At 46.4% G+C, this 18,576-nt stretch overlaps 1 protein-coding gene across 2 annotated transcripts in view; it reads right to left on the bottom strand.

The window, feature by feature from the left end:
- Nucleotides 1-14,053, bottom strand: part of LOC138645846 (cholesterol 24-hydroxylase-like) — a 66,652-nt gene extending 52,599 nt beyond the window's left edge. Inside the window, exon 1 of one of the 2 annotated variants that reach the window (XM_069735367.1) lies at nt 14,008-14,053. The gene's annotated coding sequence lies outside the window, so the exon portion shown is untranslated. Of the gene's footprint in view, nt 1-11,388; nt 11,409-14,007 lie in introns of those variants that run through there. The other variant, XM_069735371.1, reaches the window with a different exon arrangement.
- Between the last annotated feature and the right edge of the window lie 4,523 nt (nt 14,054-18,576).

The raw sequence follows: 18,576 nt of genomic DNA, 5'->3' as shown, positions 1-18,576 counted from the left end.
AATCAGGTTCCAACCCAATAGAGGAGCAGACATTTCCTGCTGCCATTAGGGTCCGGGAGGGGGTGACATTGGCTGCCCTGCTACTCTGTAGTGGGGGGTGACAAGTGTAACATGGGGTAACGATGAAGGAGAAATGCACAGGATAATAGTGAGAGCGACAGAGGGCAGTGTATGGTATGGAGCAGTCACGGGTGGGCTGCAGGATCCCCCCATACTGTACATGATTGCTCGGGACAGGGAGGCGTTTAATGAGCTTCTAATGACGGGGCACTAATTGGGTCATTAGGGTTTGTGGAAAGGATTCAGCATCAGGTCCCTCATTAATGCCCGAGCGATGTTACTTTGTAGCACAGATCTGTTAGGGCCGCAAAACCAAACAACGTTGTTTATGTAGAAAAGTCTTTGTTTCATAGAAAAACTCAAAACAGAAAAGATTTTCTGATACAACAACGCCCTGCTCACGACACTGCACAGCACCTCTCCTGTATATATACACTGCACAGCACCTTTCCCCCTGTATATATACACTGCACAGCACCTTTCCTCCTGTATGTATACATTGCACAGCACCTCTCCTGTATATATACACTGCACAGCACCTTTCCTCCTGTATATATACACTGCACAGTACCACTCCTCCTGTCCTGTATATATACACTGCAGAATTTACAATAGCTGTCACTCATGTAAGAAGTGAAATCTGGCATTGTACTATACATTTCTCTGCCATATCTGTGCATCATAAATCGGGTATGTGTTAAACGGGGGGGGCCCACTGAGACTCTTTCGCCCGGGGCCCTCAAAAACCTGGAGCCGGCCCTGGGCGCTGAAACTACATTGCCCTCGCAGTGTACTGAGCCAGAATCTGACCCTGATGATACTATGGTGCCCCGTCCCGAACGCCAGGGCCGGCGTCAGCACCCGGCACAAGAAAGGGGGGCCCACTAGCAGCTGGGAGAGCAGAGCAGGAGATAACATGCTCTCTCCGCCCACAAAGTCACTGCTGGCTGCGTTCTCTTAACCCCTATGTGCCAGCTCTGACACAAGCATCTTCTCACTCAGTCAGTGCAGCCAGGCAGGCACACATAGGGGTTAAGAGAAGGCAGCCAGTGTGACTGTTTGTGGGCGGAGAGAGCAGTTCTCTGCTCTGGCCCCTGGCTGGCTGCAGACAGTGCTGCTGAGCTGAACTTATCAGGAAGATTCCGGAGGAGCTAGTCCTACCAGAGTGCAAAGGTATCCAGCAATAATTGCAGTTGGTCCTGTGGCTCAGTCTGCTGCTGTCTGTCTCTGCTGCCTAAAAATGTGGGTGATGTCTGGAGGAGCAGCTGGTGGGGTGCAGCCTCCAGCCACCCAGCTCTCCCAGAACCCCAGAATACATGCATGCTGCACCAAACCTGCACCAGTGGGGTAGGAAGAAGCTTAACCCCTTCCCATCTGTATGAAGGTTATTGCTAAACCTTAAATATAACAATCTGACCCGCATAAATGGGGTTAACCAGATGCCAGGAGGAAGGGGAGCTGCTGCCATGTGGGCTGTAGGTTGGGGCCCCGTGGCCCCATGCTGGTGACTGGAGGGACTCTGCCCAGTGCTGGCATGTGGGTGATTTCTGCTCCGGAGTCTCAGCTTCTCTCCTCCAGGTCACACTGTGCAGTCACAGCAACATTGGTTGTGTCTGTCCAGGTCCCAGCAGCTGCCACTGCTCCCACCAAGGACATGGCATCACTTAACCCTTCCCCTGCAGCCACCGGCAACAAATCCACATTATTCCTTGATTAAATCAGGTTCCAACCCAATAGAGGAGCAGACATTTCCTGCTGCCATTAGGGTCCGGGAGGGGGTGACATTGGCTGCCCTGCTACTCTGTAGTGGGGGGTGACAAGTGTAACATGGGGTAACGATGAAGGAGAAATGCACAGGATAATAGTGAGAGCGACAGAGGGCAGTGTATGGTATGGAGCAGTCACGGGTGGGCTGCAGGATCCCCCCATACTGTACATGATTGCTCGGGACAGGGAGGCGTTTAATGAGCTTCTAATGACGGGGCACTAATTGGGTCATTAGGGTTTGTGGAAAGGATTCAGCATCAGGTCCCTCATTAATGCCCGAGCGATGTTACTTTGTAGCACAGATCTGTTAGGGCCGCAAAACCAAACAACGTTGTTTATGTAGAAAAGTCTTTGTTTCATAGAAAAACTCAAAACAGAAAAGATTTTCTGATACAACAACGCCCTGCTCACGACACTGCACAGCACCTCTCCTGTATATATACACTGCACAGCACCTTTCCCCCTGTATATATACACTGCACAGCACCTTTCCTCCTGTATGTATACATTGCACAGCACCTCTCCTGTATATATACACTGCACAGCACCTTTCCTCCTGTATATATACACTGCACAGTACCACTCCTCCTGTCCTGTATATATACACTGCAGAATTTACAATAGCTGTCACTCATGTAAGAAGTGAAATCTGGCATTGTACTATACATTTCTCTGCCATATCTGTGCATCATAAATCGGGTATGTGTTAAAGGGGGGGGGCCCACTGAGACTCTTTCGCCCGGGGCCCTCAAAAACCTGGAGCCGGCCCTGCTGCTGGTTCAATACTGACTTTCAGTAAGTATTGAACCAGCAGCACTGAAGACTTTCTGAGGACACGTTTGGCTACCAAGAATGTTGATGATCTAATCTTCATTAAAATGAACCAATCATGGATTTCAAATTATTTTGCCCCACCTTCCCCTGCTGACACGTAGCTTGCCTGAAAAATGTCTTGCTTTTGGCCTCCTCTTACTGACTTCTCCAATTCCTCCATTTGCAGCTGCTGAATGTCCACCATAGGCCATTTTTATACCTCCCTAAATGGGCTGACTCCCCCACAGGGCCGTGGTCACCACCTGGTGCAAACACCCGTGCGAGTGCCGTTTGCCTGGACAGGTGGCTGGGCCCACTCTTGGGCGACGGCACTGGCACAGGGTCCCACATAGTACAATGAAGTGTCTCTGACGGTGGTGGTGCACAACCAACGTCAGACACACCGTCGTAATATGAGGGGTACTGTGCCAGTACCGCCACCCACGAGTGTTCCCCCTAGCTCGAACAGTGCTCTTCCACTTGCAATACTTACTGTAACGGGGTCTACCAAGCTGGGGTACCTCTTTCAGTACCACCCCGTGGTTCAGGAGATCCACTCTGCTTTGGCTGGGGTCTGAATGAAGGACGCTGGCTGGAATCGCTTGGTTACATGGGTGCATATAAAAGATCACTGCTTCTCCACGTATTTCCAGTCTGACAAAACTTTACTCACAGGACACAGAATATATAACACAGATACAGAGGGCAGGCCAGACATACATTACAATAGCCGCAGGTGGCCGGAGCCTGCCGATATTTACTGTGGGAATTACAAAGGTGAAGGGGCAGACAAAAGGGGAATATCTTGTCCTCTCTGCCCAGGGGCGCAGCCTGTGGGCTGATGCATTAGGGACATGCATTTCACATGGAACCTATTATACATACACATAACTGCACAACATATTCTTGGTGCGGTGGGGTTCCGTAACACGGCTCCCCTTTTCAGCGATGCGATCGGCATACACAGTCTGTTCCTTAACGGATCGGTTTGGGGATGACCGAAGTTTATGGGGTTGGTGCAAGTTCCGTTTGTCGACTTAGTCCATCAGCGTTACCCTTTTGTTTGCCGGGTGTGTAGTGAATGGTGAAGTCCAGAGGTTGTAGGGCTAAACTCCATCGCAGCAATCTGGCGTTGTCTCCGGAGACGCGATTAAGCCAGACTAGGGGATTATGGTCCGTTAGGAGGGAAAACTGTCGTCCATACAAATATGGTTGCAACTTTTTGAGTGCCCATACTACCGCCAGGCAATCTTTCTCGATGGCCGCATAGCTTACTTCACGGGGCAGTAGTTTCCGACTCAGGTAAGCTACCGGGTGTTCTTGGCCGTCCGGCCCAACTTGGCTCAGTACTGCCACCAATCCAAACATAGAAGCGTCTGTGTGAACCAGGAAATGTTTAGTTGGATTGGGTGCGGCCAATACAGGGGTATTGGTGAGGGCGTCCTTTAGTTGGCATAAGGCTTCCTCACACTCTGGGGTCCAGGTTACCTGGCGGGGTTGGTTCTTATGGGTCAGATCAGTGAGGGGCTTGGCTACGCTGCTGTAATTGGGAACGAATTTCCTGTAATACCCTGCTGTCCCTAGAAACGCCATGACCTGGGTTTTAGTGCGTGGGGTGGGCCATTTGGCGATGGCCTCAATCTTGGCTGGTTCTGGTCGCTGTTTCCCACTTCCCACCCAATGCCCTAAATACCGAACCTCTGCTTTGCCCACAAGACACTTGTTTGGGTTCAGGGTGATTCCGGCCTGGTGGATCCTGTCCAATACTGTCTCTAGGTGATTTAGATGCTCTTCCCATGTCGCACTGTAGATGGTGATGTCGTCCAGGTAGGCACAAGCCTAGTCCTGGAGACCATCCAGAAGCCAGTCAGCCAGCCTTTGGAAGGTCGCCGGGGCATTCTTCATCCCGAATGGCATAACTCGAAACTGGAATAAGCCGAACGGGGTGACAAATGCCGACTTGGGAATAGCGTCAGGACAAAGGGGAATCTGCCAGTAGCCTTTGCATAGATCGATGGTGGTCAAATACTTTGCCCCCGCCAGCCGGTCTAACAACTCATCCACATGCGGCATGGGATATGCATCCGTCACTGTTTTTTCATTGAGCTTACGATAGTCTACACAAAACCGTGTAGTCCCATCCTTCTTGGGCACTTACACTATGGGGGATGCCCAGGGACTATCTGACTCTTCAATGACCCCTAAACCCAACATCTCTTGTATCTCTTGTCGCATCCCCTCTCGTACAGACTCAGGGATGCGGAAGGGGTTTTGTCGCAGGGGGGTCTGAATCTCAACCTTGTGTTGTGCCAGGTGAGTGTACCCTGGTCTCCCCGAAAACATCCTCTGTCGCTGCCTCAACAACTCCTCCGCCTGCTGTCTCTCCCGGGGGCATAGGTCTTCACCCAAGTGTACCTGGTCCCATGTTTGAGATGGAGTCCTTTCCCCTAAGACATCTGGCAAGGGAAGTCCGGCTAAATCCTCTGCTTCAGGTGCACAGATGGCCACTACCTCTTCAGGGCGCTCCCGGTAGGGCTTCAGCATATTCACGTGGAACATGTGGATAACCCTGGGGTCGTCACAATCGGCGACATTATAGGTTTTGTCGGCTATTTTCCCCACTACCTGCTAAGGCCCCTGCCATGCAGCTTGGAACGTGTTCTGCTTAGTGGGCTCTAACACCAGGACCTTCTGTCCTATTTCTAAGGTGCGCTCTCTGGCCCTCCGATCGTACCATACGCGCTGGCGCCGCTGGGTCGCCTGCATGTTCTCACGTACAGTCTGGGTCAGCTCCTGTAGGCAGTCCCGGAATTCCAGCACATAGGGTACAATAGGTACCCCTTCTATGAGGCCCTCCCCTTCCCAGTGTTCTAGCACTAAGTCTAGGGGTCCCCTTACCCGTCTCCCGTATACCAGCTCGAACGGGGAGAACCCCCTGGATTCTTGGGGGACCTCCCGATAGGCAAACAGGAGGTGTGGCAAGAATTTCTCCCAGTCCATGTAGGTCCTGGTAAAAGTCCCAATGAGTTGTTTTAACGTCCCGGTAAAGCGTTCACACAACCCATTAGTTTGCGGGTGGTATGGGGCGCTTCTAATGGACTTTACGCTGCACAGCTTTCACAGTTGGTTGGTCACCTCTGCTGTAAACTGGGTACCCTGGTCCGAGATAATCTCCTGGGGAAATCCAACCTGTGAGAAAACCTGGAGCAGGGTGGCCGCCACCGTCTCTGCCAGTATGTTAGGTAACGCAACCGCCTCTGTTATGAAAGGCAATTCAGTACCACAATGGACATAGCGGTCAGAGCACATACAGTGATCTGACAATAACCCAAAATCATAGAACGAGCTCTGAGACGTGGGAACTCTGCAGACCGCAATCCCTAATCCTCTCCAAACAACACTAGAGGCAGCCGTGGATTGCGCCTAACTCTGCCTATGCAACTCGGCACAGCCTGAGAAACTAACTAGCCTGAAGATAGAAAATAAGCCTACCTTGCCTCAGAGAAATACCCCAAAGGAAAAGGCAGCCCCCCACATGTAATGACTGTGAGTTAAGATGAAAAGACAAACGTAGAGATGAAATAGATTCAGCAAAGTGAGGCCCGACTTTCTTAACAGAGCGAGGATAGAAAAGGTAACTTTGCGGTCTACACAAAACCCTAAAGAAAACCACGCAAAGGGGGCAAAAAGACCCTCCGTACCGAACTAACGGCACGGAGGTACACCCTTTGTGTCCCAGAGCTTCCAGCAACAAATTAGACAAGCTGGACAGAAAAAATAGCAAACAAATAGCAAAGAAGAACTTAGCTATGCAGAGCAGCAGGCCACAGGAATGATCCAGGGAAAAGCAAGTCCAACACTGGAACATTGACAGGAAGCCAGGATCAAAGCATTAGGTGGAGTTAAGTAGAGAAGCACCTAACGACCTCACCAGATCACCTGAGGGAGGAAACTCAGAAGCCGCAGTACCACTTCCCTCCACCAACAGAAGCTCACAGAGAGAATCAGCCGAAGTACCACTTGTGACCACAGGAGGGAGCTCTGCCACAGAATTCACAACACGCCTCTGGATACCGTGTGGCATAATCTACCTCTGTCAATATATACCTTTTCCCTGACGGACTGGGTTTGGCTAACAGCCCTATTAGATCGACCTCTACTCGGCTAAATGGTTCCTCCACAATGGGGAGGGGGCGCAATTTGCCCTTGGATCGATCTCCCCTCTTGCCAATGCGCTGACAACTGTCACAGGTCTGGCAGTACTGACGAACATCATAGGTTAGCCCCGGCCAAAAGAAGTTTTGTGTCAGACGATGCCTGGTGCAATTGACGCTGAAGTGCCCGCCCAAGGGTATGTCATGAGAGATTCGCAGTAACTCCTGCCTATACTTCTTGGGGACTACCAGCTGTCGTTTTATAGTGGGGCTCGTTCCTGTGTGGTGCTGCTCTGTGATCCGGTAGAGGAGTCCCTGCTTCCATACAAACTGTTCCCCTTCCAGTACCCCTCTCCCCTCCTGTGCCTTCCCGCGATATCCCTCTATTGAAGGATCCTCAAGTAACTCCCTCTTAAATTCATCTGGGGTGGCCCAAGAAATGTGTCTGGCTATGGGAATACGTGTAGGGCTGGGATGTCTTACCTGGGCCTCCTCTGAGTGTGATTCCGCCTCCGCAGCTCGAGCTTGTCTCCGGGTGGTCACAGGATATGCCTCAGCCAGAGGGGCAACCGAGAAGGCAGACAACATGGGCCCCAAGTCATTTCCCAGCAAGACGTCTGCAGGCAAATCCTCCATCTCTTCCACCCCATGGTTAGTCGTAGCCCCCAATGCTGGGTCAGCTTCGCCTTGGTAGCAGTGTACAGCAGCCCGGCTGAAGGTAGCTGTTCCTGCATTTGGCCACTGGGAATGCTGAGTCTGGTTGGGACATTGTCTTTGCAGGTGGCCCAGCTGACGGCTGGTGTGGCATCGCGCCCCAGGGGGACTGTAGTAGGCCGGGTTTCTAGCTAGTCCCCCTACAATCTTCGGTGGTTTGGGGCCCTCCAGCTCCATAGGTGGACGCCTAGTGACCATCTTTGATCCGGACAACTGAGGCCTCCTGGCATCATGATGTTCATCGGCCAGACGAGCGGCTTCCTCAAGAGTCGTTGGCCGCCTGTCCCGAAGCCATTCCTGTGTCTCGGGGGTTAGTCCATTAAAGAATCGTTCTAACAAGAAGAGCTGGAGGACATCCTCCTTAGTGGTTGCTTGGCTCCCTTGTACCCACTGTAACAGTGACCGCCGTAATTTACAGGCCCATTCAGCGTGGGTATCGGTTACGCGTTTTATAAGTCTGTGTAACTTTTGGCGGTATGCCTCTGGTGTCAGCGCATACCGGGCCAAGATCACTTCTTTGATCCGCTCATAGTCCATACAGTCCTCATCAGGCACCGTGCGATAGGCGTCCGCTGCCTGTCCTGTCAGCTTGCTGGCCAGAATCTGAACCCGTTCCTCCGGCTTCACTTGATGAAGGCCACACTGCCGCTCAAAGTCCTGCAGAAAGCCATCAATGTCTTCCTCTGCCTCCCCCAACTGTCGGGAGGCATTATACTGGATCTTTTTGTGGCTTACTGTTGAAGGTACCTGGTCGAAGGCCAGAGCTCCCCCTGCTCGCTGACCCTCCTCTTTCCGCTCTGCCATCTCCATCTTGGCCAGTTCCACTTTGGTCTGCTCTGCCATCTCCATCTTGGCTAGCTCTATCCTGGTCCGCTCGGCCATCTTTTCCTTCAGATCAGTACGCACATCAGCCATCACCTCTCATATGATCTCTACTGCAGGGTTTGGGCCATAGAACGCCAGTCTGTTCTTTACCTCCCTCTGGAATTCAGTCTCCTCCACGTTCACATTGGGGGGCGCTGCACTGTCTTGTTCCATAATGGCTGCTATCAAATCCGCTTTTGTTTTGTTGCTGGCGATCAAACCTCGGGCTTCCACCAGATCTTTTAATGTAGTCCTCTTTAACTTCTGGTAGTTGTTTTCCATTCATTCCTTTCCTCCTGTAGATGGGGTATCATATCCCGCTGTCTGCCACCAGTGTAACGGGGTCTACCAAGCTGGGGTACCTCTTTCAGTACCACCACGTGTTTCAGGAGGTCCACTCTGCTTTGGCTGGAGTCTGAATGAAGGACACTGGCTGGAATCGCTTGGTTACATGAGTGCGTATTTCCAGTCTGACAAAACTTTACTCACAGGACACAGAATATATAACACAGATACAGAGGGCAGGCCAGACATACATTACAATAGCCGCAGGTGGCTGGAGCCTGCCAATATTTACTGTGGGAATTACAAAGGTGGGGGGGGAAGACAAAAGGGGAATATCTTGTCCTCTCTGCCCAGGGGCGCAGCCTGTGGGCTGATGCATTAGGGACATGCATTTCACATGAAACCTATTATACATACATATAACTGCACAACATATTCTTGGTGCGGTGGGGTTCCGAAACACTTACCTCTCCCTGCTCCACTACTGTGTAGTCTGTGCTGTTAAATCCTTCAATGGCACTGCCAATACAAATTTGTTGAAATGATAGATGATAGTTAAAATATACAGGGGTCCTGGCCTCCATTTAGACCAGTTAATACTTTGCGCCTACTACCACTGTCTGTTACTCAGCAGAGGAGCCCACCCCTGTACCTAGCTATGCCACCTGCTTAGTCCTGTTACCAATTTTGAACTGCATTTAGCCTACTTTATTATTTGGGCCTACTAACTGTGTCTGCCACTCATTACAGTTGTCCTCCACTGAACAAAGCAATGCCGCTTGTTTTGTCCTGTTACCAATTTTGAACTGCATTTAGCCTACTTTATTATTTGGGCCTACGAACTGTGTCTGCCACTCATTACAGTTGTCCTCCACTGAACAAAGCAATGCCAGCCTGTTTAGTCCTGTTACCAATTTTGAACTGCATTTAGCCTACTTTATTATTTGGGCCTACTAACTGTGTCTGCCACTCATTACAGTTGTCCTCCACTGAACAAAGCAATGCCGCCTGTTTAGTCCTGTTACCAATTTTGAACTGCATTTAGCCTACTTTATTATTTGGGCCTACTAACTATGTCTGCCACTCATTACAGTTTTCCTCCACTGAACAAACCAATGCCGCCTGTTTAGTCCTGTTACCAATTTTGAACTGCATTTAGCTTGCTTTATTATTTGGGCCTATATCTGTGTTTCCTCCTCATCCTGCCCATTGCCCAGCCCCTGCTAGATGAGTCTGCTGGTACATTGACCCAGACCACTACATTCCCCTTGCTCTGTACACAGCCAGAATTTGACCCTGCTGAAAGTCAGGTTCCCCTTCCCGCATACTATACCACCTTACACGGGACAAAGAGGAAGGTGCAGATGAAAGTGCAGGTTCCTTCATTAGGTGAGGGGGCATACTTGTTGGCGACGTTACTGGCACAGGGCACCTCATAGTACGCAAAAGTGTCTCTGGCAGTGGGAGGCGCCACCCACCGTCAAACACACCGCCGTACTATGAGGGGCCCTGTGCCAGTGCCAACTAGTGGCCCCCCCCTGCTTGCTCAGGATCACAGCACTTGCAAAGTTGAAATACTTACCTCTCCATGCTCCACTGCCGTGACGTATTCCGCGTTTTCAATGCCTAACTATTATTATAAATTAAATTGACTTGCATTAGGTTTCATGTGTTTCAGTTGGCCCCCGACTTTTCGCAATAATCGGACGATTTCACCCGACCCGACTTTTGACAAAGTCGGGTTTCGCGAAACCCGACTCGATCCGAAAAAAGTAAAAGTCTCTCAACTCTATTCATGACTCCACCATAAGAAAAAGACTGGGCAAAAATGGCCTGCATGGCAGAGTTCCAATATGAAAGCCACTGCTGAGCTCGTAGAACATAAAGGCTTATCTTAGCTTTGCCAGAAAACATCTTGATGATCTTCAAGACTTTGAGTAAAATACTCTGTGGACTGATGAGACAAAAGTTTAACTTTTTGGAAGGTGTATGTCTCATTACATCTGGCATAGAAGTAACACAGCATTTCAGAAAAGGACCATCATACAAACAGTAAAATATGATGGTGATTGTGTGATGGTCCTGGGCTGGTTTGCTGTTCAGGACCTGGATGATTGGCTGTGGTAAATGGAATCATGAATTCTGCTGTCCACTAAAAATCCTGAAGGAGGTTGTCCGGCCAGCTGTTCGTGATCTCAAGCTTGCGTTATGCAGCAGGACAATGATGCAAAACACACTAGCAAGTCCACCCCTGAATGGCTTAAGAAAAGCAAAATTACAACTCTGGAGTGGCCTAGTCAAAGTTCTGACCTATGTGACTGAATTACAACAATTCTACAAAGATGAGTGGGCCAAAATTCTTTAGTTCTTTAGTACAGCTCATTGCCAATGTTCCCAGATACCTTTGCAATCTATCAGCGTTGGTCAGCCTTCTAGGCAAGGAGAATGAGCTTCCACTTCTTTGTGATACAGCTTGTTAGCGCTCCTCTGAGGCTGGTCAGTTGGGGTCAGCAGCATAGTCTTGCTGCCAGTAAGAACTGTCAATCATTCAGAAGCGTACCCCACCGACAAGCATGAAGTCTGGAGGCAGGAGCGCAGTGTGCTCCTAGACAAACATATTAAGAAAATCCCCTTTAATTTCACAGTAAAGCCTTTTTGTGATTAGCCTCTCTACTAGTGGGTATGTCTTAACATCCAACTTGCCTAAATAGGGACGTTCGTTATTTGGTACCTGAGTCAAGTACTCGAATTGCTCAAGATCATCATATTCAATGTCTTTTTTAGTTTGCATGACTCCATCAACCTCAAAATGAACCTTGAATATAGAAAAAAAAATTATCTGATGCAATTGAGTAATTAGTAGTCTGGTGCCATTCATGTGCAAGAACTTTATATGATCTAAACTATAATATTACAGTAAAGAGTAAAATAAACCTCCAGATAAACAGGAAAGCAGTCTATATCAATCAATGTCATATGCGGAGGATTTTCAGCAGTATCTCAAGCTCACTTTTCTAGTATTTCTGGGTTTTGCGCAAGCTCCATGACTGCAAATGAGAGAAAATTAGCAGTTGTTTCCATCTCTGTAAGGCTGGGACCTGGTTCACATTGCATCTTTGGCATCCGTTAGATGGACTACGTTACACCGCAGCATAACACGGTGTAACGCAGTCTGTTAACACCGCCATTAAGTCCTATGGTGTCATTGAGTGACGGACCCTGGGCTGCAGCGTTTCCGGGTCCGTCACTGCTAGCGCAGATAGAGCATCTGCTAGCTCTATCTGCGCTAGCGCGCTGACATATCGGCACTTGCGTTAATAGCAGCCCATTAACGCATGTGTCGAATGGGCTCCTGTTAATGCAATGTGAACCCAGCCTAAGACAGATACATGGTCAACAGAATGGAAAAGGACAAATGTAAGTGAGTTTAAGCTTACAGATACAACTACAATTATTCAACCTTCATTGCAAATTATGCTGATTATCATTTTGATTGCAACTGTACATGTTCTATGAGAACTGCAATACTGTAAGGAATAATAAATGTCTAGAGAAGAAGCTCAGTATTGATAGTGGGAAGCATTTCATGTTTTCCTGTTAAATATTTAGTCTTGCTATGGAGTCCCGATTTCTATGTAAACTTAGCTCCTTAAGAACACTAAGGTACAAATAATCTCAATGGTGAAAATTAGCTATTTTAAAGGATATGCCATATGTGTCTGATAGCTGCAGTTCCAACCCCTGGGCCCACCATCTATCTCTAGAAATTGAGGTTCTAAAACTTCCACCTGGCTAGCATATAGGCTTCTAGCCATGGCATGATGGTGAAACATAAACAGCCATTTCTTCAAATACTTACATAGTATTTATGAACAAAGCTGATAAATGTCTAATGTAAGACAATGTAATGTAAGAAAGTCTGCACTGTAATATACTGCACATCTTATTTATGTGACCTGTAGTGGTGTAGTATGTGTTGCCAGCACCCAAGGCAAGTATGTTGAGCCCTCCAACTCATACACCATTAACACTTCCTTCCAGCAATCCACTACTGGACCCCTTAAACCACAAGAACATGTAATATATTTTAAGAAAGTTTTGATGATCCATTAATATATTGTCATTTGACTCTGTTTTTTTCCAGTTTTTCTTAATTCCTACATTTCATTTTTATCTTTTTATGTAATTATTTTATTACTGTAGCCCTAACCAAACCCTATCTCTAATTGTAACCATAGCTCTATCCATAACCCTATCCCTAATTGTAACCTAAGCTCTATCCATAACCCTATCCCTAAGTGTAACCCTTGCTCTATCCATAAACTTATCCCTAACTGTAACCCTACCTCTATCCATAATCCTATCCCTAATTGTAACCCTAGCTCTATCCATAACCCTATTCCTAATTGTAACCCTAGCCCTATCTGTAACCCTATCACTAATTGTAACACTAGCTCTATCCATAACCCTATCCCTAATTGTAACCCTAGCCCTATCCATAACCCTATCCCTAATTGTAACCCTAGCCCTATCCATAACCCTATCCCTAATGGTAACCCTAGCCCTAGCCATAACCCTATCTCTAACACTAGCTCTATCCATAACCCTATCCCTAATTGTAACACTAGCTCTATCCTAACCCTATCCCTAATTGTAACCCTAGCCCTATCCATAACCCTATCCCTAATTGTAACCCTAGCCCTATCCATAACCCTATCCCTAATTGTAACCCTAGCCCTAGCCATAACCCTATCCCTATTTGTAACACTAGCTCTATCCATAACCCTATCCCTAATTGTAATCCTAGCCCTATCCTTAACCCTATGCCTGCTTGTAACCCTAGCTCTATCCATAACCCTATCCCTAATTGTAACACTAGCTCTATCCATAACCCTATCCCTAATTGTAACACTAGCTCTATCCATAACCCTATCCCTAATTGTAACACTAGCTCTATCCATAACCCTATCCCTAATTGTAACACTAGCTCTATCCATAACCCTATCCCTAATTGTAACACTAGCTCTATCCATAACCCTATCCCTAATTGTAACACTAGCTCTATCCATAACCCTATCCCTAATTGTAACACTAGCTCTATCCATAACCCTATCCCTAATTGTAACACTAGCTCTATCCATAACCCTATCCCTAATTGTAACCCTAGCTTTATCCATAACCTTATCACTAATTGTAACCCAAGCTCTATCCATAACCCTATCCCTAATCCTAACCTTAGCTTTACCCCAAACCCTAGCTCTAATGCTTGTTAAGGATTAAAAAAAATGTCTAAAATCACAAAGGCAGCTCTTAATAATGAAGGAAGACAATACTAAATTACATTCATTACCTTCATTCATTAGTTGCTTAATCTCAGCTGCTTAGGCAGCGCTGTTTGGGTGGACGCAGTGCAACTGCCTCTATGACCCTCCCTACGATACCTCAGTGGTTAGCTGATTCCCTACAACCAATGTGAAATATGATACAAACTGTATTCAAACCTCCAATAATACGTGTGACAAAATTATCCACTAAACTCTCAAGATCACAGTCCTTCTCCAAATCTGGAGGAAATAAAATGAAAAGGCTTAACCTGTATAAAATGTAATGGCAGCTCCATCACAGAAAATGCAAAATACGTAAAAAGGTTGTGTAAAATGTAATCATGTCAGACTGGACTTTGGAGAGTTAATTAGACCTGTGGCAATGAAACTCCTGCTATACCCTGCAGGTCTTCAACCTCAGTAATATAAAGTGATGTATGGTGCTGTAACCTTTGTTCATTATTGCTATTATAAAGTAAAGTTCAGCATGAACTGTGAATGTACCGTAAGTCTAATATGGGATATTCAGGCCATAGTCACTTGTTTTTTTTCTATATAGTATAGTATTTTGGGGTATAACATCCGTACCCACAGTCTTCAGTATTTGTGTCAGTACATCATTTGGCAGATGTTGTCCTCCTTCTTTTGCTTTCTTTCGCCTTTTGATACATTCTCTGCCTGTCTCCCGCAGAAGTCTGGTGCTTCTCTGTACCTCTTTAATAAAGGCTTGCGTCCATGGAATATACTTTATATACAGAAAAGTGACATTAGTTAAAAAAGCATAAATGTTCTCATACCACTGTCATTTTACAGGAGGAGGTGAGCTGTGACATCACCTATTGCGAATGGTGGATCCTGTGTTATCTACTGTATATAGAGGTGTTATCAGTCATTGAACAGGAGGAGGAGGTGAGCTGTGACATCACCTATTGTGAATGGTGGATCCTGTGTTATCTACTGTATAGAGAGGTGCTATCAGTCATTGAACAGGAGGAGGAGGTGAGCTGTGACATCACCTATTGTGAATGGTGGATCCTGTGGTATCTACTGTATATAGAGGTGTTATCAGTCATTGAACAGGAGGAGGAGGTGAGCTGTGACATCACCTATTGTGAATGGTGGATCCTGTGTTATCTACTGTATAGAGAGGTGCTATCAGTCATTGTACCGGAGGAGGAGATGAGCTGTGACATCACCTATTGTGAATGGTGTATCCTGTGTTATCTACTATATATAGAGGTGTTATCAGTCATTGTACAGGAGGAGGTGAGCCGTGACATCACCTATTGTGAATGGTGGATCCTGTGTTATCTACTGTATATAGAGGTGTTATCAGTCATTGAACAGGAGGAGGAGGTGAGCTGTGACATCACCTATTGTGAATGGTGGATCCTGTGTTATCTACTGTATAGAGAGGTGCTATCAGTCATTGTACAGGAGGAGGAGGAGGTGAGCTGTGACATCACCTATTGTGAATGGTGGATCCTGTGTTATCTACTGTATATAGAGGTGCTATCAGTCATTGAACAGGAGGAGGAGGTGAGCTGTGACATCACCTATTGTGAATGGTGGATCCTGTGTTATCTACTGTATATAGAGGTGTTATCAGTCATTGAACAGGAGGAGGAGGTGAGCTGTGACATCACCTATTGTGAATGGTGGATCCTGTGTTATCTACTGTATAGAGAGGTGCTATCAGTCATTGTACAGGAGGAGGAGATGAGCTGTGACATCACCTATTGTGAATGGTGGATCCTGTGTTAACTACTGTATATAGAGGTGCTATTAGTCATTGAACAGGAGGAGGAGGTGATCTGTGATATCACCTATTGTGAATGGTGGATCCTGTGTTATCTACTGTATATAGAGGTGTTATCAGTCATTGAACAGGAGGAGGAGATGAGCTGTGACATCACCTATTGTGAATGGTGGATCCTGTGTTATCTACTGTATATAGAGGTGTTATCAGTCATTGTACAGGAGGAGGAGGAGGTGAGCTGTGATATCACCCATTGTGAATGGTGGATCCTGTGTTATCTGTGATCTGTGATATCACCTATTGTGAATGGTGGATTCTGTGTTATCAACTGTATATAGAGGTGTTATCAGTCATTGAACAGGAGGAGGAGGTGAGCTGTGACATCACCTATTGTGAATGGTGGATCCTGTGTTATCTGCTTTATATGGAGATATCAGTCATCATCTATAGTGAATTATGGATCCTGTGTTATCTACTGTATACAGAGGTGTCATAAGTCAATGTACAGAAGGAGGATGAGGTAGGCTGTGATATCACCTATAGTGACTGGTGAATATGCAGATGTTATCTGCTGTATAGAGAGGTGTTATCAGTCATTGTACAGAAGGAGGCGGAGAGCTGTGACATCACCTTTTGTGAATGGTGGTTTCTGTGTTATCTACTATGTATGGAAGTTTTATCAGCTATTGTGAATGGTGGATCCTGTGTTATCTCCTGTATACAAAGGTGTTATCAGTCAATGTACAGAAAGAGGAGGAGGAGGCGAGCTGTGATATCACTTATAGAGAATGATGGATCCTGTGTTATCTACTGTATATAGAGGGGTTGTCAGCCAGTGTCCTATTGTGAATGGTGGTGTTATCTACTGTATAAGGGCGGCATGGTGGCTCAGTGGTTAGCCTTGCAGCGCTGGAGTCCTGGGTTCAAATCCCACTAAGGACAACATCTGCAAGTAGTTTGCATGTTTTCCCTGTGTTTGCGTGGGTTTCCTCCGGACACTCCGGTTTTCCTCCCACATTCCAAAGACATACTGATAAGAAATCTAGATTGTGAGCCCCATCGGGGACAGCGATGATAATGTGTGCAAACTGTAAAGAGCTGTGAAATACGTTAGCGCTATATAAAAATAAAAATTAATATTATATAGAGGTGTTATCAGTCATTGTACAGAAGGAGGAGGCGGAGGTGAGCTGTGACATCACTTATAGTAAATCGTGGATCCTGTGTTATCAGCTGTGTATAGAGGTGTTAGGCTTCTTTCACACTTCCCTCAGAAAAATTTGCAGGATCCTGTTTTTTCTAAAATCGATGGATTTCGACGTCTGGAAAAAGACAGTAGTGTGAAAGAGGCCTTATCAGTCATTGTACAGGAGGAGGAGGTGAGCTGTGACATCACCTATTGTGTATGGTGGATCCTGTGTTATCTACTGTATATAGAGGTGTTATCAGTTATTGTACAGGGGGAGGAGGTGAGTTGTGACATCGCCTATTGTGGATGGTGGATCCTGTGTTATCTACTGTATATAGAGGTGTTATCAGTCATTGTACAGGAGGAGGAGGGGGTGAGCTGTGACATCACCTATTGTGAATGGTGGATCCTGTGTTATCTACTGTATATAGAGGTGTTATCAGTTATTGTACAGGGGGAGGAGGTGAGTTGTGACATTACCTATTTTGAATGGTGGATCCTGTGTTATCAGTCACTGTACAGGAGGAGGTGAGCTGTGACAACACCTATAGTGAATGGTGGATCCTGTGTCATGTGTATACACGTTTCCTATCATTGTGATCCTGCCCGTAATGATAATGTGATTAATAAGTCTAATTTAGTGTTAGTGGACTGAAAACAACAATTTTTGTTAAAATGTAGTGAATAAAGAAAAAATTCTACCAATCCCAAAAGGTTGTGAACAGCAAGGCAGTTATGGTACTAAATTAAATAAAATTTAACTTTTAATATTAGTATTTTAAAACCATTTTAGACAAGAACAACAAGACAAACATAAATTACAAACAATATACGCCCAGACTTATATATCTATCTTTCATGGATGTATCCGAAATTACTCAAATGAATTCCAAAGTCACTAGGCCCATGGATTCTTACAATTTGAGCAATAATAAAGCATTGACCTTTGGCCTCATGCAACTACTCTTTTATACTTTCAATGACCAAAACAATCTAGCTGTAATCAATAGGTATCATGATTAGGTATAGGTATCATATAATGCATGGCAGCCATAGATACAAAGGACATTTGCTAAAGTATTGGAACAGTCTCACCCAGATAATGTACACAGGTTCCTCCTGGTCTCTCACGGACGGCTCCAAAAAGATGCTTCAAATTAATCCCAAAAAGATGTGGGGAAACGGGTATAATTCAGTCCCCGTAAAATTAAAGACCCACCATTAGGATATCATGGCATCAAAGATTATCCCCGTGGCCTCCCTACGCGTTTCATTTTTCCAAATCATCAGGGGAGGAAGGTTAAATAAATAAATTGCCAGTTTGGGGGAGGAAGGTGTTTCCCTCACAAGGGATAAACAACCTCCTTGTTCACAATCATCCTGCGGTCTGCCGCCGCTCTTGTCTATGCTTTTTATAGAGACCTACTTGTTAGGGATTAATCCTCATCACCCTAAAACGCCAGAAGGTCAAAAAATCCACCTCTATCACTTCCGGGTTCCTCCATGTGCGTCTCCTCGTGCATCTCACCGGAAGTTCAGAGTCCCACCCTCAGACGTGATATTTTACATACCGGAGGTGACAGACTCGTTTATGAGATATGGGGATGTAGCACTTGGAAGTTAAATTAATAGATTCCTTATTGAGTC

Source organism: Ranitomeya imitator, chromosome 1 (genome assembly GCF_032444005.1).
Source record: "Ranitomeya imitator isolate aRanImi1 chromosome 1, aRanImi1.pri, whole genome shotgun sequence".
NCBI lineage: Eukaryota > Metazoa > Chordata > Amphibia > Anura > Dendrobatidae > Ranitomeya > Ranitomeya imitator.
Note: the sequence above shows the minus strand (reverse complement) of the source record. Positions and strands in the feature narration are given on the sequence as shown.